General features: G+C 56.1%; 1 protein-coding gene across 5 annotated transcripts in view; it reads right to left on the minus strand.

The window, feature by feature from the left end:
• The window catches only part of ZMIZ1 (zinc finger MIZ-type containing 1), a 250,401-nt gene that overhangs the window by 144,556 nt on the left and 82,848 nt on the right, over positions 1–22,997 (minus strand). For 4 of the 5 annotated variants that reach the window (XM_063669902.1, XM_054503121.2, XM_054503118.2 and 1 more), the window contains exon 4: positions 12,681–12,761. The gene's annotated coding sequence lies outside the window, so the exon portion shown is untranslated. The remainder of the gene's footprint in view (positions 1–12,680; positions 12,762–22,997) is intronic. The other variant, XM_054503119.2, reaches the window with a different exon arrangement.

Consider the following 22,997-nt stretch of genomic DNA (forward strand, 5'->3'; position numbering starts at 1 on the left):
ACGTGTTTTCTGTGCACTCCTCCCTCAACCTCAGCCGCATTTCTGAATTAACACTTTGAGCTCTTCTATGCCCCACACCAACTGGGCTTGGATTTTAAAGACCAGACTTGCAAAAGGACATCTCAGCTACAAAGGGGATTCCCAACATGAGCATCCCTTCCCTGCCAGCAGAGCCACTCTCCTGACCGTGTTTGGTCTCTGTCCTATGACATGCTAGGTTTCTACGAAAGCTCAGTGAGAAATGGCACACAGTCATTCTACAGATCAAAACCTTCACCGGCTCCCCACTGCCCATCAAATGGAGGTGCAATCTACTGGCAGGGCCTCACCACCTGCCACTTCTCCTACTCATCCCTCTGGAGCCAACAACTGGGAGTCCAGGGATTGGTGTGCCTTTGTCTTCATTAACTCTCTTCTGTCCAGTTGGTCACGGCCGTTCCCTGCCCCTCCCAGTGGGAGCTGTGTGTCCCCGGTGTCCCCGACGCTGATCCCACCCTGGCTGAGAGAACTGTCCTGGGTGATGCTGAGAAGGGCTCCAAGCTGCAATCTAATATAGGCAGGCTTACCCCACAGCTGGTGGGTGCAACCTGTGCTGGCCGCTTCAGCAATCCCAGTGGAATCTGAGGAATGCACCCACGATGCACCTCACCCTCCAAGCACCCAGCAAGTGGGCCCCATGATGCAATCTGAGGATGAGCAAGAGCCCTTGGGAGGTCAGGGAACCTGAAGTTTACAGACCAGTTCCATCGGAAACAAATTCTGACATGCCCTCCAAGAAGCTTCCCTGATCTTTCTGGTTGGCAGGGGTCTTGGTCCCTTGGGGTGGATGCTCTGTGCCTGGGTCTGGCTGAGGGTTCAGGCTTGAAAGTTAGATGGAGCTGGGTTCAAATTCTAATCCTACCTCCCAGTGGCTGTGTGATCATGAGCATATTACTTAGCATCTCTGTTCTTCAGTTTACTCATACTTGAAACAGATTTCTACGAAGATTAAATTAGATAATACATATAAAATAACTGGGGTAACTGCTAATTAACACAACTAACGTTAAGATTCCCCCAACACATAACACACACTCTACAGGATAACATAGTGATTAACAGCAAAGATTCGGTCTTAAATCCTGGCTGGGTAGTCTTAGGCAGGTCCCTTGCTCTCTGTCTGTTGATCAAGGTATATTCTCAAAATTCTTCCTCATTACACTCCTGGAGAAGCCACCCCCGCCCCCTGCTCCCTGCCCCACTGTCCACTGTCCTCTGTGGCCTAAGGGGCTTCCTAGCAACAGGGACACTAGGCTGCCGTTGGACCCTTTGGTCCTAATCTGCTCTCAGAGCCTCTAGGCCAGGGACATCCAATCTTTTGGCTTCCCTGGGCCACATTGGAAGAATTGCCTTGGGTCACACTGGAAGAATTGTCTTGGGTCACACATAAAATACACTCACAACAGCTGATGAGCTTAAAAAAAAAAAAAAAGTTCGCAAAAAAATCTCACCATGTTTTAAGAAAGTTTACGAATTTGTGTTGGGCCACATTCAAAGTCGTCCTGAGCCACGTGTGGCCTATGGGTCGTGGGTTGGACAAGCTTGCCCTAGGCCAGTGCCACCTCCCGGGAGTTCCTCAGCCCAGAGCCCTCCCTGATACAGCCAAGCAGGCCCTGAGCAGCCCAGGTCCCAGGGTGTCCAGGGTCAGCTCATTCTTGGTACAAAGCCAGCAGATTTGGAAAAATCATATTGTACTGAGATTAAGTAGCTTTAATTCCTGTTGAATCCCCCATCTGACTCACTGCCTCCTCTCCTGGCTGGCCCCACAGTCATTACCATTTAAACACCTGTATTATCAAACTGCTGGGCACCAAAGGCTGGCAGAAAATTTACTTCCATTACAAAGGACCAATTCAGGGGAAGGGCCCATTATCCAGCCACTGGTTGTTCATCTTTCCCATGGAGCTGGGAAGGTACGAGAAGGACCTGTGTAAAGTTTGATAATGGAAGACTTAAAATGATTTTTTGGAGAGTTTGTGTCCTCCTCCTCTCTTATGTCAAAAGATGCAACAGTGGCCCTCATGCTCCATATGACAGGAGTGAAGGTTGGATGGGATGCTCCTTAGGTTGAGTGAGAGGACAACCGAAGGCCAGTCTGGAGTTTAGGGTCAAAGGACCCAAGTTCCTATCCAGTTCTGCACCTGGAGACTTTGTCTATTTTCCTGACTTCCCTCTGCCTCAATTTCCTCATCCATAAAATGGAGATGATACTGGTCCCTATCTTATAGGGTGTCACTGGGATCAAATAAATGATGCCCTGGCTGCTGACACTGTTGTCATTATTACTATTATCATAACCATGACCATCTAAGGGCTTTGTAGCTGGCCTGTCCTCTGCCCTTCAGTGACAGACGTGCCACAGGTGCTCATTTTCCTCCTGTCCTAGAGGCTCTAGGGAGGGTGGGTCTGTCTAGGGCATGCACCAAACACTGGGTACAAATGTGCCCCAGGGAGGCTCCCAGCTGGGCCCTAGACGTCCTCACCCGCCATGTTCCTGCTTGGTCAGGTGTCACAGTGTGCCCTTAGGAGGGTGATGTGTGGCTCTGAAGGGTGCCCCCAGTAGGCACCCACTACTCTGGGTTCCAGTGAATGAGGCTGAGCTGCTCTGAGCCCTGCCCCTGCCCCAGAGGCCTCGCGCCCTATCTCCTCGTCCCTGCTGCTTCCTGACCTGAGCTCTCGGTTGCTCTGTGGATACTTGAGTGTATGCGATGTACCCTTCATTTGGTCAGCATTTATTGAGTGCCTACTACATTCCTACACTTAAAAAGCAGTGCTCTGTGCTGGTCTTTCACTTCATAGGGATACGGCCTACGATGTACCAGGTCTGAGCCTGTGGCTGCCTCAATAGCATGGCTCCGTCCTTGCTGGGCCTTCCTGTTGCAGGACAGGGCCAGGTGTGTGCCCAGTGATGCTCTGGTACAGACACTATCACCTGCCCCAGCCCTAGCCCCACCTGAAATTCTTGAAATACTCTGAGTGTCAATCCATTACAGTCATCCTCCTCCAGGAAGCCTTCCCTAGGCCCTCACTCCCCAAGGACTCCTCCTCTTTTGATCTCAACACATCCCTTGCCCCGTGGACACGGTGCATCACAAATTCTCTTCCTGCATGTGGCCTACAGTGGCCTAGACTGTGAGCTCCCCTGGGGCTGGCACAGGTCTGTTTCTTTGTCTCCTGAAGAGCCGAGCACAGACCCACACAAATAGTAGGTGCTTACTAAATACTGCTGCCTTACTGAGTACAGATGGAGAGTGCAGTGGAGAGGGGCTGACTTGTGCAGAGGCCTGAAGGTGGGTGCTGTACCAGGCACCACATGTGAACTAAGGACCCAGTGGGACTCCCAGCCCAGGAAGGAGACAAAGCTCTGGCCCCCGGCATCCTCTGAGCGACAGCCCAGGCCAGTCCCTAAGTTCTAGGCCCTGGTCTCATTCCCGGTGGAGTGAAGGCCCGGCAGTGAAGAATTCCTTCTCTGGCATTAGCCCAGACCCAGCTGCCTCAAACGAGATCTCATTAGGACAGGGCCAGCTTTTTCACCTCTGCTTATTAACTCCCCTGAGCAGCAGTGAGTGGAAAACGGGAGGGAGCAAGGAGTGTGAGAGCCTTTTCATTTCTGGAGCTCACCGTGCTGTGTGGATATTCCTGGAAAGCTTCCATGGGGGCTGCCCTGGCTGGGGTGGGAGGACCCATGGGCTGGGAGGGGGTTGTTGATTTAGGCTGACAGTGCGGGTCCAAGAAGGGACCAGTGTTCAGGAGCAAGCAGCCCCTCGGACCTGTCCTGAGATGGCACTATCTTTTCCTAGGGGCTCAGCAGCTTAAGTTGAGGGCTTAAGCCTGGCAGGGCTGCCCATCCTAGATGGACCACACAAGGAGAGGCATGGTGGGCCGCATGGGTTGGCCCAGAGACCAGATTGTGAGCCACGTGGAGCTCCCAGAGCTCACATCCTCCTAGCAAGCACGTTCCACTTTGGGCCTCAGTCTCCTCATCTGTAACAAGACAGGGAGGGCTCTGTGGGGTCATTCTGCAGTTCCAATACTGCAGGCTTTCATGTGTGTTAACTAATAAGGCTCCCAGATGCCTCAGAGGAGCTGCAGGACTGCCCCCACCCACTCTGGCCTCCGCCCTACCTCCCAGTAGGTACCAGTTAGTGATCCAGCTCAGCTTACAGAAAAGATCTCAGATCTGAGTGGACTCTGCTAATGCCTGCAGAGTTAGGGCCTCCTGGAAGGCAAGGGAATGGCCAATAAATGGCATGTGACACCCAGGGAACAGTTTCTCTATCTATCCCTAGGGCTCTGAGGCTGGCAGAAGGCTGCTGAGCCAAATGCTCTGTGGCTAGAAGGAATGGGGCAGAAACCCACAGATCTGCCCCAGGGAGCCTGGTAGAGGGGACATCAGGGAATGTCTGTCTGATTGTCATGAGGTTTTAAGGGCAGGAAGATCTCTGCCAGGTCATCTAAACCCCTGGTTTATCAGTGTGAAAACTGAGCCACAGAGAGGAACTGGCTCAAGTCTCTAGGCCAGCTCCTGTTTGCAGGCACCAGTGTGTAACAGACTGGCCAGATTGCAGGTATTTTCTGGGGGCATCTGTTTAAAAATTGGAGGCCTAGGCCCAACTCCAGATCTACAGAATCAGACTCCAGGAGAGGGGCCTGGTGATCTGCATTTAAACAGGTGTCCCAGGTGGCCTGGGTGTGCTAGCATGCCTGGGAAGCATCTCAATCTTCTCCATCTCAAAGTGTCCTCCTGCGTCTCCATCTCAAAGTGTCCTCCTGGAAGTTCCCACTTGAAAGCTCAAGAGAGGACCTGGGGGTCCATTATCTCTGGAGAGGGAAGTGTCTGGGTCCAGAGCTAACAAATGCCCACTTCAAGCAGATGCTCCTGTTTGAGGGGTGGGAGGTATCTCCCCAAGGGCATCAGTCTGCTGCTAACAGAGAGAACTGGTGCTGTGTAGCTATTGCTGCATTTTATCCTGCCAGGTGGGTGCACTGCACCCCTTTACAGATGAGGAAACAGGTGAGTCGAAGATGAAAGAAACTTGTCCAGACTCACCTGGCTGATAGGTGGCAGAACAGAGATTTGAACCCAGAACTGTCTGTCCCTGAAACCCACACACTTTGACCACATGCCACACTTTATCCTCTATCACACTGAATTTACATGAGCAAAACTGTGTGGTGACTTTTCCAGCAATGGAGGTGTCTGGGCAGCAGCTGGGGGAGTCAATACCAGGGATGAGATGATCTTTATCAGCCCTTCTGGAGCTGTGGCTGCAGACAGGCTAAGTTGGCTACAGGATGCAAGGAAGTCTGTTGCATTTCTTCCATACACAGATAAAAATGCTCCAGATTATTTATAGATTCTAATGCATCAAAATCCTCCTGGCTCAATCCTTGACCAGGCTGGAGCTGCCGGGCAGGAGGCAGCTGGTAACTCCTACCTGAGAGGGAACTGCTGGGGGCAGAGGCAACGAAGCATAGGGGGCTGGCACCCCAGGTGGTGACAAGGGCAGGGGTGGGGGGCTGTGATGGGAAGTCTGGGTAAGGCCAGGGCCCAGAGAAAACTGGCAGGGGCTATTGGCGAGGGCAAGGGCCGTCTCATGCCAGCCTGTCCCACCAACCTGAGGGTGGGCCAGATGGAGGTGGCACCATGGGAGCAATCCACAGAGGTTATGAAGCAGAGATGTTCCCCTAGGCTCCAACAGAGGTCCCTAAAGATGCCTCAGGGGGGCGGTGGAGGGTCCCAGAACAGCCGTGAGGCAAGATGTGCTTGCTGTTTCCCAAACTGGAGCTGAAGAAGGGTGAGAAGCACTTAATGGGGGAGGCAGATGTGAGCAAAAAGCTTCCAAAGGCTCAGCGACCATAAATTTCCTGCTCTCCGTTAACCAGTCAGCTCCCTGGGGGCTCTAGAAGGTTCTCTAGGGCCCAGCTCACCCAGCAGCCAGGGTGGATGGACACCTGTGGGGGTCACATCGAGGTCCCCGCCTCTTCCCTCCTCCTGCACTGGCCACAGCCCAGAGCTGAGACATCAGTCAAGCAGACCTGATACCCAGGGAGCAGGGCTGAGAGCGCGACCATGCGCCACACGATGCACTGCATTATTTCTCGTGGAGTCCACACACAGCCTCCGAATCCTTCTTAACATGGCCCACAAGCACATTAACAACTGGGATGCTAGACATCACCTTGTTGCTATGCCCAGAGGAAGCTGAGGGTGAACAAGCTGAGTGCCTGTGGCTTTCAGCTGCCCTTCAACACAGAACTGAGCAGGGACTGTGCTGGGGACATGGTTCACAGCCTGCCCTGAGCTTTCAAGGAGTATACAGTCTAGTGGGGAAAGAGCAGATGGCTGGCTTGGAGGAGCAGAGACAAGAAAAGGCCATGGGGTGCCTGTGTGCAGATGAAGGAGGGAATGGGCTGGGGAAAGAAAGGGGGGCTGTTGGCTCAGTACACTCAAACTCTACAGCCCTTGCTGGTGGGAGGAGGTAGGCCCCCGGGGGAGCTCCGCTTTGGGTAGTGGCACCAGCCCTGTCTGCAGTGGAGGGAGACGAGCACCTGAACCTTCCGTGACTCCCTGCCACACTGCCTGAGCAGAGGCAAACAAGAGGTAGATCGTAAATGGAGCGTACAGCCAAGTGCAGCCAGAGGGGACTTGTGGGTAACAAAGAGGAAAATCGGCTCCAAAGGGCGGAGGGCTCTGGAGGGGCTGGAGGGGCTGCCAGCCTGACTCCTAAGAAACACCCCACTTTGGGAGAACTCTCTAGGCCAGCAGGGGCAGGGCCAGGCTATGGGGAGTAAATCCCCTCTTCTCCCTCCTAGCCTTGGAGCCATCCCTGCCACAGGCATCCTCCACTCGCTGGAGACCTGGGCTGGTTAACAGGACACAACCTTTGGGCACCTCTGAGATTCAGACTCTGCTGGCTGATGTGGGAGGGGCTGGAGGGCAGGGGTGACCTTTCCTGGGAGGAGCGAGGGCTCTCACCCTCCTAGCTCCGTCTAGGGTGTATGCTCACTGTCAGGAAGCTGGGAGGGATGAAGGGCAGGACTGGCCAATATGTGGCGCAGCCTGTGACAGCTGCTTGGTCTGGGGCTGTTTGGGCATTAAGTGCAGGGCAGCCTCAAGCACTGAAATCTACTGTGGGTGGGGCGGGGGGAATGAAATCGCTCACATCGCCTTTCCTCTATTTATTTCAGGTTCAGTCGCCTGGGTTCTAGCCATGGTCCTGCCTGCCTCGATCTATCTTTAGGACAAGTGCCCTGTGCCTCGGCTCCTCATTTTGTCCTGCAGGACAGCAGTGGCCTTGCCTACAGAGACAGCCTGTGCTCTGCAAACTCACCTGCAGGATTTCCTTCCTCAGGCCTCAGTTTCTTCACCTGCAAGATGAAACAGGACTCTCCAAGCATGCGCCGTGCAATATAGCTAACAGTGGAGACTGCAATGACCGGATTTCAAAGACTTAGTATGATGAAGAATGTAAAATATCTGCCCTGTGAATCCAATACATTACCATCCCAATATGTAATCAATGAAAAATGAAAAACAGCCTGGTGGGCAGTCTGATGCACACTTTAAATGGCATGAAGAGTGTTGAAGGAAGGCTCTGGATTTAGGAGGCCTGTCCAGGGAAGGCTACTGGAGCCTCCAGGAGGCACAGGTGTGGCCTGAGGAAGGCTTCCAAGGATGGAGCCATGCGGCAGCCCATAGAAACTCAGGCCAGAGCACAGAGTGAGAAGGTGTGATGAAGAACAGGGGTGGGGGGCGGCATGGTAGAGCTGCAGCCCAGGGCGCTGGCAGAAGGCTAGCGTGTGATGTGGCTGTGAAAGGAGGCTGGGGCCAGATGGCGGCGACTTCGAATGCCAGGCTGAGTCGGCTGGGCACGCAGCAGGCACTTCCAGGAAGACTGGCTGACCAGGGCCGGGGACCGAGGGAGCTTCCTGAGGGCGTCCAGGTGAGTGGTGGGGCCTCTGCACCTCACAGGCCACTGAGACCCTCTGGGCCTACACCCTCCAGCTTCCTCTCCCTTCAGGAGAGGACAATTTATTTATTCATGAGCATACAAACGCTCCCACCAGGCAGCCAGTTCCTGTATACCTCACTTCTAATTATAGCAGGAATTTCATTAATGCTGGAGGGAGATGCCAGGTTTCCAACCACCCCTTGTTAGTGGGCACAGGCCGCCTCTCGTTCTCCTGCTCCAGCTGGTGGCCAGCAACCCATATGCCCAGGACGGTACAGGGCAGCTGCAGGGTGGGCTAGCAGCCTGCACTCCTAAGCCAGGAGGTGGCCGGCACAGCAGGGCCATGGGAGGGGATGGCACCTGCCCCCACCACCTGGCCACACACGGAGTGCAGCCTCCAGCAGCTGGGAATGTGGGGCTGTCTCAGACCCGCCAAAGAGCAAGGTGGGAGGGAGTGGCATGTTGGCTGGAGCCAGATTTAGGCAGGTAGGGAGGCCTCTGTTGTGCAGAGCCCTGAGGATGACAAGAAGCAGTGACACGGTGGCACGGTGCAGCTGTGCTGCTGGGAGGCCTGGTAAGGAGTGGCCCTGAGAAGGAGAGCAGAGGTGAGGAGGTGCAGGGACTCTGGGATACGCTGCAGGGACAGAGAGGCGTGAGGCGGAGGAGGCAGCCTCTGGGATGTAAGAAGACAGGGAAACTGGGCAAGAGAGAGCTGCAGGGAGAGATGAGGACAGACAGCCACGGGGAGATGGGACAGAGACACGCAGAGATGGACCCACTGCCCTACCCTGCAGGGAGAGCCCAGACACACACACACACGCACGCACGCACACACACACACACACAGCTGAGCTGGGGCTTGGAGGCCAAGGCCGGAAGAAGTAAAGAAATGACTAGTGCCAAGTTAGGCTTGGCTGCTCACAGAGGACCCCCCCTAGCAGACCAGGACCGCCTAGGGGGAGCTGGTTGGGCCCACCCAGAGACTTCAGGCCAGAGGCTCAGGGTGTAAGTCTGTGGCAGGAGGCATGGCCGCCAAATCCATGCCCTCCCGTGACCACGGGGAGCTGTCAAGACCTCCAGCTGTGGGAGGGCAGGTCCGAACTCTCGGGCCTGAATGCTTGGCCCCCACACTGCCCCTCAGTCAGCTCCACTGTGGTCAGGGCCCCCCAGGCCAGTCTGAATGTGGAGCCAGGGTGCACATGGAGGTCCTGACACACACGGGAGGGAGGGGTCTCCTCTTTCCTTGAATACTCATGAATATTCACACAGCCTCACATGTGCTGAACAATCATACCCATACACAGGCGCACACTTACATGCACTTACACATGCACTTACATATAAGCACACAGCCACACACCCTCCTCCCTCCTTCCCTCTGGAAGCTCTGAGCTTCCCAGAGCCACTACTCAGGCTAGGGTGCACTGTCATCCTGGGTCTCTGGGCAAGGAACCCCGGTCCCACATTAGGGCCAGAATGAGAGACTGCTAAGAGGAAACTGGCTTTGTCAGGCCCAGCTCTGGCTCCCAAACTGAGCTCACCCGGGCAGGGGAGGAAGGCTTGGAGAACACACTCCCCATCTGCTGCCCTCTCCTGAAGGATCGTGGCCCAAATCCCAGAAAGGGAAAGGGAGCTGCTGAGGTTACACCAGACAGACCAGCATATCAGACCTAGGTCTGAGGCCCCCACCTCCCAGACAAGGGCTTTCTATACCTCCTCACCCCCCTACCCAACCCACAGCCTGTTAGACACCACCCCCTGATGTAAGGAGTGTGGCTCTTTCCCTCAACCCTGCTCAGTGCCCCTATGTCCATGCAATGGGGCCAGTCAGCGGGGAGCAGGCACTGATGCCTCGGCGCCTGTATCCTCGTCCAGTCCTCCCCTGGGACCTTTGGGAAGGGGCTCTGGAGGGAACAGTCTTCTTCCCCATCAGTGCAGCCTCCCCAGTAACCATCCTGGAGAGCCTCTTGCTCTCTCCCAGACTCAGGGATGCTCTAAGCCCCAAAATCCACTGTCCAAGTGGCCCATACAGCTGCAACCCCAGCTTGCATACAGTTTAGTGACAAGGAATTCACCACCTCTGCAGGAGGCAGCTTTTTAACATAAAATCTCCAGATAGCTCAGACTCTTAGAAAGTTGAACTGGAAGATGCTGAAGACATAGCATGGTTGCCACTAAGGGGTCCGAGGTCTCCTGGCTGGAGTTCACCAAGCAAGACTGTCCTTTCATCATTAGCTTGGAAAGTGACAGAACTGGCCCATCACCCTGACTGTCACTCCGAATTATAACAGAGCTACAGTCACAATATCCTACAGCCAGTACCACCTCCTTCACTCAAGACAAGCTAGCTAGGACCCACGAGAATCACTAACTCACTCACTCACTCACTCACTCACTCACTCACTCACTCACTCACTCACTTAACAGAATATCAATGGGGCCACTGCTCTGTGCCAGGGACTAAGACGTGGTAGCGAACAATGGTTCATTCAATGTTCTTTTCAGTTTAACAGCTGCCCTTCACCCATTTTACAGGTGGCAAAGCTGAGTCCAGGGAAAGGCAGCAACTTCTCAAAGCCATACAGGGAGCCAATGGTCAAGAGCGGAGCCCCACGCTGCCGCTGTTGGTGCTGACAGTGGGCCAGCCCTGGGAAGAAGGAGAGAAGACCGCATGTTCGCCGTCCCCACCCCCAGCCGTTTCTAGGACACCAAGGTATTGATTACCACCCTCGCCTTGGAGTGGTTTTCTTTTCTTTTTCCACCAAGGCTTTCTCTTCCTCATTTTTTTTTTCTTTTTCAAAGAATCAACTCGAAGCTGCTCCTATGATTAATTACCAGCTGCCTAATGCTCCGCCACTGGCAATTTCTGGAAAAGGAATGAATTACCTTGAAAAATATCCGAAAAGAGAACCCACCGTGAAGGAGAATTTCAAAGGTTACCAGACAATTAGCAGAGGGTTCCCCTAGCCTTATCGAGTTGCAGGCAGGCCCCATCGGGAGGGGCAGGCCACCAGCCTGGGGGCCACCCTCTGGCTCCAGAGAGCAGCGGACTTGGCGGGCTGGGCAAAGGCTGCAGGGCAGAAATGGAGGGGCTTTCCCCAAGCAGCTCCCATGCTTGTCCTGGGGCCCCGCCCCGGGCCTCTAAGGCCTTGTGCACTGGTTAATCCTGATGGACCTCGGTTCAAATCCCCATTCCAGCACTGACGGCTCTGTGGGTTTCCTAACCACGCCGAGCCTCTGGAGAATGAATTAGACAAACCTCCCCGTGGGATTCTTGTGGGGAGAAACAGGTATTAAAGGACCATAGTGCCTGACACACACAGAGCAGATGCTCATGAGACTGTAACATTTAAAAATATTCATGGCTAAGCATCCTCACAGCAGCCCTGTCAGCAATGTCAGTATAATCAGCCTCATTTTCAGATGAGAAAGCTGGCTCTCACACAAGGGAAGGGACTGGCCCAAGGTCATGCAGCCGATCAGCAGACAGCTGGGATTTCCTGCAGCAGGAAGGGAGACGGAGCCTGGCTCTCCAATGTCGGAGCTTGACTGAGGCTCGCCTGGCCCTGCCCTAGGCCCCTGGAAGCGCTAAGCTCCAGGAGGGACGCTGACGGCAGCAGGGGATGTTAGGAGACAGCTCCACACCAGGGTGAAGACTCCCCTCTCCCGGGCTGCCCCAGCGCCACAACACCTTGGGACAAAGGGCTCCGGCCCAAGTAAGGATTTTTGTGAAACCTCTCATCTCTAGGTTGAGAGTTGCCAAGTAAACAGGGATTACACAGGTCACCCTCAGGCACAGGGCCAAGTGAGATCAACCCTGAAATGCCACCCCATGATGAGAAATGGTGGGGCACAGGACAGAGCTGGGCTCGACCTCAGGACCTGCTGGCCCTGACCTCAGGACCTGCTGGCCCCAGCTGCTCTCAGTTGCTCCTCAAGGTGCCCTGCCCCCCTTATCAGGCGGGGGGTCCAGTTCGTGTCCATCCTGGCACTGGTGGGTCCTCAGGGGGAGCAGGGTGGTGGAAACTGAGGTGTGTGGGGAGAAAGGTGGGTCCCAGCACCCTTGAGGAAAAGGGCTGACATGTCCCCAGTCCTTGCCGTGTGCCAGGTGTGCAGTCTCCTCACCGCGAGAGTGGAGCAGGCACTGCCATCTCATTCCCATTTGATAGATGGGTAAACAGAGGCACAGAGTAACCATGCATGCCAGTCAGGATTTGAATCAAGGTGGTCTGACCCCAGAGCCCAGTGTATCCACCTCGGCATGTTTGTGAGAGTGGGCAGAAGGGGTGGGTAGCCCTGCACCCATTTCAGCTGACATACTCCTGCTCACCCAGATCTCCTTTGGTGGGGCTGCCCATACTCCACAGGGTTTAGAGTGGTGCAGACAGGGCTGCTGTGCCAAGACCAGGTAGCCAGACCTGCCCCTCTCCCCGGGGAGACCTCCAGCCCCCACCCCTAGCAGCCGCTCTAGAGAAAGGCCAGGCCAAGAGGTCCCTGGGTGCCAGGTAGAGGGACAGCCCATTTGGGGCATGATGAGGTCCCAGCAAAGGTGGCTTGTGCCCACTCCTGCCCATCAGGGCTGAGGCCCGAGTCAAAGGTCCAGCATGCTAGGGCTAGCACCTGCCCTCATGAGGACTCGCCTGCATCCGACCCAGCCACCTCCCGCCAGCCCCGTGGCACACCTACCTCAGTGATCTGCAAACCACCAGTGTCCCACACGCCGGTCAGCAGCTCGCGGCCCCTCCACCTCACTCCAGCTCCATCCTGCTGCAATGAAAGTGGGAGGTCAGCGGGTCTACCCACAGCAGAGGCCCGGGCACTGACCATGAGGCCACTGCCCAGTACCACCGTACCATCCCCATCTGACAGAGGAGGACTCTGAAGGGACATGATGGGGTGCCCTGGCATAAACAGGCCCCTGACTCCCCACACCTGCCAGTTACTGGTTATGTGATTACGGATATGCTCTCAGACTCTCTGGGGTTCAGTTTCCTCATGTGTCAAAGTGGGGTCAAAGTATGTCTCAAAGTCACTGGGAGAATCCAAGGAGACGCGATGACAAAGGCACTTGGCATTCACTCATTCATTCAACAAACATTTCAGCAAGCATGCTGATGTGATAGTGATCCCTACCCTTGCAGAGCCTCAGACGAGAGCAAAGAATCAAATGATACAAAAGTAAAAGCAGTGCTTGCCAGAAACAAACAATGAGTCCAGGAGCCACACAGCAGAGACTCAAGGTCCCAGGTGGCCTCTCTGGAGAAGTGAAGTTGAGCAACAAGCCAGGGAGAGGCAGGCCAAGATGCGGCAAACAGCATTCCAGGCAGAGGGAACAGCATATGCGAAGACTCCAAAATAGAGAAAAGTGCCTGGCCCAGTGGAGGACTTGGGGTCCGTGGTATAGCAGATGCACTGAGCAAGGGAGGGGTGCTGTGAGTGGAGACCAGGGGCCAGGGACAGTAAGAGAGAGCGTGGGCAGGAGCCACAGCAGCATCTGGGCAGCTGAGGGATGTGACCTTAGTTGCAGTTCAGGAAGCCCCCATGGCTGTGAAGGGAGAAGGGCTTGGAGGGATAGGAGGAGGCAGAAGAGCAGTGGGGATGCTGTTCCAGGGTCCAGGCCAGAGACGGTGGTGCTCGGGGCAGAGATGGCAGCAGGCAGAAGTGCAGGGCCTGCTGGTGCACTGGGAGTGTGGGCACACAACCATCCTTGTTGGGTGGGGCTCGGCTGGCCCACCTCCTCAACGGCCCACCAACACGCCCCCCACTACCTACAGAGCCCCGAGGGCAGGAGGGAGGATGACACCCAGAGGCCTGGCTGGTGGGCTTCTCTGGGGTCTCGGCTGGAGGCTGGGATGTGCAGAACCCTGAATTCAAGCTATGGCTGTGAAGGTGCCCCGATGCGTGGCCGTGAACAATCACTGTGCCTCTCTGCACCGGAGTGCCCACCTCTAAAAACCAGGAAACCTGACTGCAGGGCCGAGCTCCTCTCAGAACAAAGATTGTGGCTCACAGCGGGAGAGGTGGTGCCCACATCACGTGAAGCATAGGCCTCCATACACGCCAAGGGGCTGGGTAAGGGCCTCAGCCTGGGCTCCACCTCACTGTGCACAGGCAGGGGCTCCCAGGGAGAAATGATGCCCAGGGCCTCGATAAGAGGCAAAGAGGCCCGGTGATCGAGAGGCAGGCTCAGTAATCACAAGGATCTGCTTCAAATCTTGGCTTTGCCCTCGTACCAAGTGTGTGACTTAGACACATTTCTTAAGCCTCCTTCTGCCTCAGTTTCCTCAACTGTGGTAGGGGATATAGAAATAACGAGAAGGCCTCCCTCAAAGAGCTGTGCAGACTGTGTAAGGCACTGCACGCGAGGGCCAGACACCAGCGGCTCTCCACGCACGTCAGCTGATGCATGGATGACCCCGTGGGGGCCGGTGCTGGGCTCCATGAGTGCTGGAACCCTACGCCCCAAGATCCTGGGGCCAGGCCCAGTGTCCCCACCCCAGCCATGGGGAGAGGAAGTGGCTCTACATCCTGACCTTCTGGCTCTGGCAGCCCCCAAATTCTGCTTACCTTGGAAATACAGTTTTGGGGTTCACTGACCCCAATACTTCCCTTTCACTGAGGAGGAAACTGAGGCCCAGAGACAGGCAGCGTTTGCCCTCATCTGGGGTCATGCAGTGACTCAGTGACTGGGGCAGAACTGTAGTAGGCCTCCTGCCTCCCCACCGCCCACAGCTAGGCCTTTCCCAAAGGCAAGCTGGCCAGCAGAGCCGCTGACAGAGAGAAAATAATTATCTTGGCAGCTGAGACAGAAGCCAGAGCCGAAAAGCCCTCGCTCCCCAGTAAGCATCGGCCAGGCCCCGAGAAACAGCGTCAGGCCATCAGTGTCTCAGGGGTGCTCGGCTTACAGTGCACACACGTACTTCACTGCCCCAGCCACCCCAGCCCCTTGGTGTTGGGCTTGTGCAAAGGGGAAAACTGAGATCGGAGAGGGGGAAGGGACCCAGCCAGGGTCACAGAGCCATAAGTGGTGGTGCTAGAATTTGAACTCAGGCCCTGCTTGGGGGACAGTGAGCCTGCATTGGACCACCCTGCTAGGAGAGAGAGAGGGAGTAGGAGGGCGCCCTGTATTGAGTCCATGTTGTGGGTTGTGCCCTGGATATTTCCTTTAGCACTCAGTGAAACGCTGTGAGGTAGACACTGACATCCCTGATTTCCACACGAGGCCAAGAGGTTCTATAACCTCCTGAGGTCGCACAGCTAATAAGGAGCTCACAGGAACACAGCCGGGATGTGAGTAAGCAGCCCATCCCCACTCACAGTCTGCCCGCTATGCGGCAACCAGCCGGAGAGCCTGAACCCTGCCCAGTCCTGGGAGCTTCTCAGCAGCCCTGCTCAGGGCCAGATGGCGCCGGGCACCCCTCATGCTGGGAAAGGGGGGCTCAGGAACCAGAAGCCTGTGCCATGCTGTGCACACCCACCCCAGCTCTGCTGGTGCCTTAGCAGAGGCCCACAGCCTGTGTGGGCTTGGCCTCCTGGGGAGTTCAGGGAGAAGAGAGGGCAGGAGACGAGATGTAGCCCCGTTTGCTCCCAGCCTGGTCAGACCGCAAGGATAAACCACGAGGGGCTGGAGGGGAGCGCTCTTTTGTGGAAAGGCCTTGGTGCCACGGAGTGAGTGCAGCCTGAGCCTCAAGGCCAGTGGAGGCCCACCCAATCTCCCCACGAGGCAGGGATCCCAATGCCCAGATAGCTCTCCCAGGCACCCTCAGCACAGCACTCTCACTTCTGGGGTGCGTGAGACCCTGACCACAGGGCAGCTTCTCACTGCGAGGCCAGAAAGGGCAGCATACCGACAGCAGCCTGAAACACCCCTCACTCTCACAGTGCATCTGAAGCTCCCGCGGGAGGGGAGGCCAGGACCCACTTCTGCTTTGCAGAACATGACACTGAGAAGGATGGGGCTGCCAGAGGTGTCCAGCTGGAAAGTGACAAGGCTGAGTCTCAGACAATGCAGATGTCACTTGGGGGTAGGGACTATCCTGGGACTAAGAGGGGTTCCCCCCCATCATATCTACCTTCCCAGCCCCACCTCCAGGGATCCCTGGGAGGACCTGGGTGTAGGCTGAGGTGGAGGCACTTGGTCACATTGACCTGGGGCTGAGTCTGACCCAGAGAGGTGCAGGATCAGTCAATCCAGGATGCCTGGAGGGCAGTGGTGCCCGAAATTTAGGACCGGGGTGGCTTCAGGCCTGCAGCTAAGTAGCCAGTTGCTCTCTACAGCTGCTAAGGCTTGGGAGTCCACACTTGGGGCTGAAGCCCTGGCCCTGGCCTCAAGGGTTAGGGCAAGCGTGGGTAGAATTGGGTTTGAACACTTGCTGGGTGACCTTGAGCAAGTCACTAGGCTTCCCTGAGCCCCTAGCTCCTCTCTAAGCAGGGGCCGACCGCCCTCCATTGCCTCTCACCAGAGAAGGGTCCAGGCTGCACTGGGGGAGGGGGCAGATGGCCCTGGGTGCTGTGCTGGGCAGGGGTTACACCAGTGCACCCTCAACCTGGAGTTCAGGGCTTCCATCACCAGGCCTCAGCTCCTCATGCTTGCTGCTGACCACACACATGCCTTGGCCCTGATAGCTGTGAGGCCTTAACAACATATGGGGTGTGCAGATGCAGATACCAAGGAGTTAAGAGCTCAGCCCACGGTGCTCATCCAAATCAGGGTAATTGCTCAAGGTCATAAGTGGCCAAGTGGGGATCAGAACGGTGGTCACAATGGTGTCCACCCACATCTGGTCCAACCCACCGCTCCCCTGGCCAAGCCGGCGGAACCAGCTCCCGCTACACTGACCCTCAGGCGCCTGAGCTGTTCTACCCTCATTTTACAGATGCGCCAAACAGCTGCTGATCAGGCAACAAGCAGACTCTTGGGGTGACAGGGGATTCCCCAACTTGGAGAACCCCGCCGCCACACACATCCCCTTACATGACCCCAGGGACAGGCCCCTGGCCTCCCCTGGCAGGCCAGTGCTGGCTCCAGGAGCAAGGCAAATATTTACCCCACGGTTATCCAAATGGGGCTGGCTGCCCCGCCTCCTGCATTCCTGAAATACCTGTTCCCTGACCTCACCAAGCTGGGGGTGGGGATCCAGACACAGGGAAGAGCCAGACCCAGGCTGGGCCAGGGTGCAGGCCAAGGCCCACAGGCCAGAAGGATAAAGCAGCCCTAAATCACCCCTGCAGCCATGCACCCACCAGGGGAGGCTCCAAGGTGCTCTGGACATTGAGCTGGACATTGGCCGGAGCAAGGACCTCCCCATGGACAACAAGGGGAGAGGGTCACACGGCCCCAGGGTTCTGTGGCACCAATGCCACCTCAGAGCTCCTGTCATTAGGCCTCAGCTGTTCACACTTGCTGCCAACTAACCACACACACACACACACACACACACACACACCCCTTATGCCTGCAGAGAGAACCATTCAACCTGCTCAGACGTGGTAGATTCTCCCACCTGCCAGGCTCCTTCCTCAATAACCCTGATAGCTCTCACTGCCCCACTCCACCACTCCATCCTCAGCACAATCCTGTCACCAGGGAGCTGTAAGGTCCCACTTTACAGAGGAAGTGGGACTTTGCTCAGCAGAGAGCAAAAGCCACACATCACATAATGGCAGAACAGGAGCCGCAGTTCCCTACATGGCGCCTTGTGCAGCTCTACGTCTCGTCACTGTCCTTTGGAGCATCCTTCAATGCTCAAAGAGCCACCTCCTCCATGCTGCCTTCTCTGAGAGCCACCTCCAAGGTACCCTCCCTGAACTTCCAGACATACTGGTGTTTCTTTTCGCTTGCATAATTAAAATTAGGTGCCTGTTTATCTCTTCAGCCTCGAGGCCCATAAGGGCAGGGACCTGGTAGTCCTCATTCCAGGCACAGCAGAGCTGAACCCAGGGACTTGGTGCTCTAGGAGAACTGCATATCCTCTAAATCTTTTCACCGAAGAGCAGTAACTACAGTTGGCCTCAAGGAACAGAAATGAATGAGGACCTAGGAAGCTGGTAGTTTGGGGTCCGCGAGAAGTCCTGGGCGGGGCTGCCCGAGAGTCCCGAGGTACGCTTGGTTCAATCATTGTGTCGATCTTCACCTCCTGTGAGGAGGCTCCAGGATGCCCTCCAGGAGACAGTAGGCACTGTCTTCCCACGCCCAGCCCTGGAAGCCCAGCCTGCCTGCTGGGCCTGCTTTCCGCTCCTCGCCACATGCCCCTCGGCTCCCTCACCTTCCTCTCTCCCATGGGGAAGGCTTGAAAGTGGCCAGGGAAGGGCGGACAGGCAGCTCTGGGCTGACCTGCTGGAAAGGCAGGAACACCAGGCGAGAGAAGTGCAGGCCTGGCAAGCTGAGGTTGTGGGAAGTCGTGGCTGGCACCTGCTGCTGGGCCCTCAGGACACCTCCATGTGGGGGAAGTTCTTGTGGCCAGAGGACATGCCATGCAAACCTGGGGTTCCCAACCTGGCACCGTGGGGACCCAAAGAGTGAGAAATGGGGAAGAGCAGTGGGGGGGGGGGGGTCTCCGAACTACCCTCCCCACCCACCTAACATCCCTGCGACTTGGTTTCTTCATTTTAAAAACGGGGCTATAAAGTGACTTCTAGAAGTTGTTCATTTCATTCATTCATTTCTTTATTTAAAAACAACTGATGACAATGCCTGCTATCCGGCAGAGAAGGAAAAGAAGGAGAAGAGGTAAAGAGTAGGGGTGGGAGGGATGGGGACAGGGCCAAAGGCCAGCACTTGCCCAGCCTTTGTGCTTCCCCAGGGTGCTCACACACTGTGTGACGCCAGTGGGGAAGACACAGGAGACGGGTAATCCTCAGATAACTAGGGGCATGTGCACAGAGTGCTGGCGGGCCAGCCCAGCTCGGCCTGGAAGCAAAATGGGGGGCAGGGCCACTGTCCCTTGGGCAGTCTTTCAGGCAGAAGGGTACCTCTCCCTGGGCAAAGGCCCAGAGGCTTTGGGGGAGAAGAGCTTTGGGCTGAAGAGGGAGCTGCAGAGGGCATCAGTGAGCAGGGCGCAGCTGCATTCGTGGGGCAGAGGCACATGCACACATCCCTGCAGGCCTCTCCAAGGCCTTGCTCCCTGTCCAGTCCTGATCTACTGTGTTCTCAGGGCCAAGCTGGAGGGACACCTCCTCTTGGAGGAAGAGCTCATGCAGTATCGCCCAGGCCCCAGGAATGACTTCTGCCCATCCTGCCTCAGCCGTGCCCTGGCTGGTGGTGCACACTCATGGCTTGTCTGGCCTCCGGCCCCTGCCAACCTAGCCCCTTGGTGCTGGACTTGAACAAAGAGACAAACTGAGACCAGAGAGAGGGAAGGGCCCAGCCAAGATCATACCATGATAAAAACGGGAACTAGGATTCAAACTAGGATTCAGAAACAAATGACTCAGGCCCAGTCAGGGACTGGCTTCCCTTTCCTTTGAGTTTGCATCAGACCCCGAACTGGGAAAGAGAGGGGGAAAGCTGTCCCGACTGCCCCAGCCAACACCTCCAAGCAATCGAAGAGGCCTTGAGCTCTGACAGGTGGCCCACTCAAACCCGAGGAAGAGGGATGGGGCTCCCTTCTCCCCAAGTCACCAAATGAACAATTTCTACTTTAATCAAGGGATGAGGGCACAGCATAGAATGGTGGCCCCTCTGGGTTCCAATGCATCAGAGAGGCCTCAGCTCTGACACTTACTTAGCTGCGTGATGCTGGGCTAGGAACTTGGGTCAGTTTCCTCATGTGTAAAACGGGGGATACTAACAGTCACTACTCTCACAGGACTGTTGAAGGACATAACAAGATTAGGCCCATATGCACGTGCACAGGAAATGCTCCGTAAACGGGGCCATAAGTCATTATTATCACCAGCTCAGGGTGGCTGCCCAGTGTAGACTCGGGGTCCTGCATGGGATGGGGGCACTGAACCCCATATCACAGAGATAGAGAAAGACCCAGGGCTCTGGGAAGATGAGTCTGAGACCAACTCAGGAGAGGCTTCATAGCCCCCCACAGCTGGGCTTCATAGAACCACCTGCTCTCCAGTCCTCTTCCACAGGAGCAGCCTAAGGTGTCAAGCATCCTCCAGGTGCAAAATCCGTGCCAGGTACTCCCTTCCACACCCAGCACTCATCAGGCCCCATAGGGTGGGCACAGCCATCCCTCTTCCAGGGACCGAGGTCTTGCTTAGAGGGGCGCCCAGCTGGGGGTGGCCAGACCAGGTCCCCCGGCACCCACCTGGGCCCTTGCCACTCCCAATGCCAGGGATCTAAGTGGAATTTCCTGCTGGTGGCCTCTCTTAGAAGTTTTGCCTCTTGCCTCTGCCCACTCTGCTTGGTGCTAACCACCTGGCCCTATGCTTCTGAGGGCTGCCCTAGAGGGCACCCCATCCCACCTCTGGGAGGCCCCCAATCCTAAATGCCCTGCAGCATTAAATGGGCCTGGCAGAGGCTCTCAGGAGAGTCCTTGGAGGTCCTTGGGAAGCTCTGAGTGCAAGCCTGCCACCCTACAGAGAAGGGGACACAAACCCAAAGGGGATTTGTGGACCAGAATGGAACCCAGGTCCATTCTGGTGTTGGAGGTCCAACTGAGGACCCAGGGGGTCCAATCCTGGCCCACAAGAAAGTCACTTATCCCTCCAGTCTGTTTCCTCATCTGGGGCTAACAGCAGCTCAAGGATTAGATGAACTGACATCATACCCATGATTGGCACAGGAAGGTCGCGGGGCTGAAGGGCACGGGCACTGTCGGTGGCACACAAAAACCACTGAGCACCGAGTGTTCTTGATGACCCCCTTCCTGGGCCAGGCGCCCAGCCCTCTGGCGGTCACGCTTCCCAAACAGGCATCCCTTTGGGATTCTGGCCACATGTGGGCCAGGCCAGTCTGAAGTGATGGCCGAGACCCAGAGTTAAAAATGCCGGACAAAGGAAAGTCCTGTTCTTGCTAGTGGGTGGTGGCGGGTCTGGGCATGGGCTCTAACCTCACCCAGGCCTGGATGAAATCCTGGCCGGCTCACAAGCCACATGGCCTTAGCCAAGTCCCTGCACCTCTCTCTGCCTCAGTTTCTTCAAGGGGTCATGAGGAGGGAGAAGGTTTAGTGGGTGACAAGTGCATGGTTCAACCTCTGGCTTTCAGAGCCCAGGCAACAGGAGCGCTTGCTATTTACAGGAACATCAGCTCTCTCCCGCAAGGACAGCCAGTGGTGGTCTGCAGGGGACGTGCTGGAAGGCCAGGGAAGAAAGGGGATGACAGGTTTGCGGATCACGTTTTAGTCCCACCAGGGCAGATTCCCAGGGAAGCTCCACTTTCCCCACTGGAATTTTGTTTATACAGAAGTGAGGTTCAAATCCAGCCCTTGACTTGGGCAAGTGCCTCCCATCCCTTGAAGTCTCTGTCTCTATCTGCCAAGCAGGAGGAACGATGCCTGCCAATACCCCGGGCTGCTAGGAGGACCACGGGATGGAGGACACAGTCCAGCCCAGTGATGGACTACAAGGAGGGTCCTTATTCTGTTCTGTCTACTGCCAGCCCTGTTTGAGCCAGCATCTGCCCAGAGCATGGCCCAAGGCCCACCCCAGAAGGCATTCAGGGCCTCCCCAGGGGCTTCCCAGCTGAGGCTGTCAGGGAAATCCTAGGATGCCCCTTCTTCTCCCTTGAATCTGGGGTCTCATTCATTCTTTCAGAAAGAGGGGTTCCCTCAGTCCAGCAACACGGTGAGATTCTCAGGGGAGTCACCCTTCACCTGCCCATCAACAGACAAAACCCATCCTCTGGGGCCCTGGAAAGGCCTAAAAGGCTGGACCCCCATGGTGGGTTTCCTCTTCCTGTTGCCACAGCACCCAGTACCAGGCTGGCAGGTCCAGGAACCCCTGAATGTTTTCTGGAAGAATGAATGGGCAGTGAAGGCAGCAGTGGTGGGTAACCAGCTTAGATCAAAGAACATGGTGGCTGACACTGGTACAGATTCTATAAGGTGGGTGGTGTTAGCCCCATCTCACAGATGAGGAAACAGAGGCTCAGAGGCATGAATTCACTTGCCCAGTATTAGAAAGTGGTAGAGCTGTACTCAGCACAGCCTCTGGGCTCCAGAACCCATGCACTGGCCCACAGTGCTGCCTGGGGATCCGGGGAGGGCGGAGAAAGCAGCCCTGTCAGAGGCCATCCAGACTAGAGCTTTCAAGCCTGGCCGCAGGCCCCGCCCCGGAGATCTGATTTAACTTGTTTGGGGTGGGTTATCTTTTTTCTTTCTTTTCTTTTTTTGAGACAGAGTCTCACTTTGTCACCCAGGCTGGAGTGCAGTGGTGTCATCTCTGATCACTGTAGCTTCGACCGCCTGGGCTCAAGCAATCCTCCCACCTCAACCCTCCAAGTAGCTGGGACTGCGAGCGCCCACCACCACACCCAGCTAATTTTTTATATTTTTTGTAGAGACAGGGTTTTGCCATGTTGCCCAGGCTGGTCTCAAACTCCTGAGCTCAAGTGATCTTCTTGCCTCAGCCTCCCAAAGTGCTGGGATTACAGGTGTGAGCCCCTGTACCGGGCTGGGCTGTCTTTCAAAGCTGCCTCGGATCTCATCTGGGGCCATGGCTGAAATCCCTTGGCCAGCCTAATATCCACTCTTCAATGGGGGAAACTGGCTCAGAAAGGAAGGGGACCTGCCCAAGGTCACCTTTAGTGTTGGGGGAGCCTGGGCCCTAGAGCCGGGTCCCCTGACTACTCCATCCTATGTTTTGAACTCTTATAAACAGAGCAGAGCACCATCACCTGGTGGAGCAGTCCAGGGGGCCCAGATGGCGGCGGGCGAGATGAGGCAGACAGGCGGGAGGAGCCAGCACAGCACGCAGCCAGATGACACACAGGCCCAGCAATTCCTGACTCATGGCCACCCAGCCCGTGACTCCACCCACCGCCAATGCCCCCACCCTGGCTCACATCCCACAGCCCACTGCAGCCTCCAGAGTCCACTCCCATTCAGA

The sequence above is a fragment of the Pongo pygmaeus genome, chromosome 8 (genome assembly GCF_028885625.2).
Source record: "Pongo pygmaeus isolate AG05252 chromosome 8, NHGRI_mPonPyg2-v2.0_pri, whole genome shotgun sequence".
Lineage (NCBI taxonomy): Eukaryota > Metazoa > Chordata > Mammalia > Primates > Hominidae > Pongo > Pongo pygmaeus.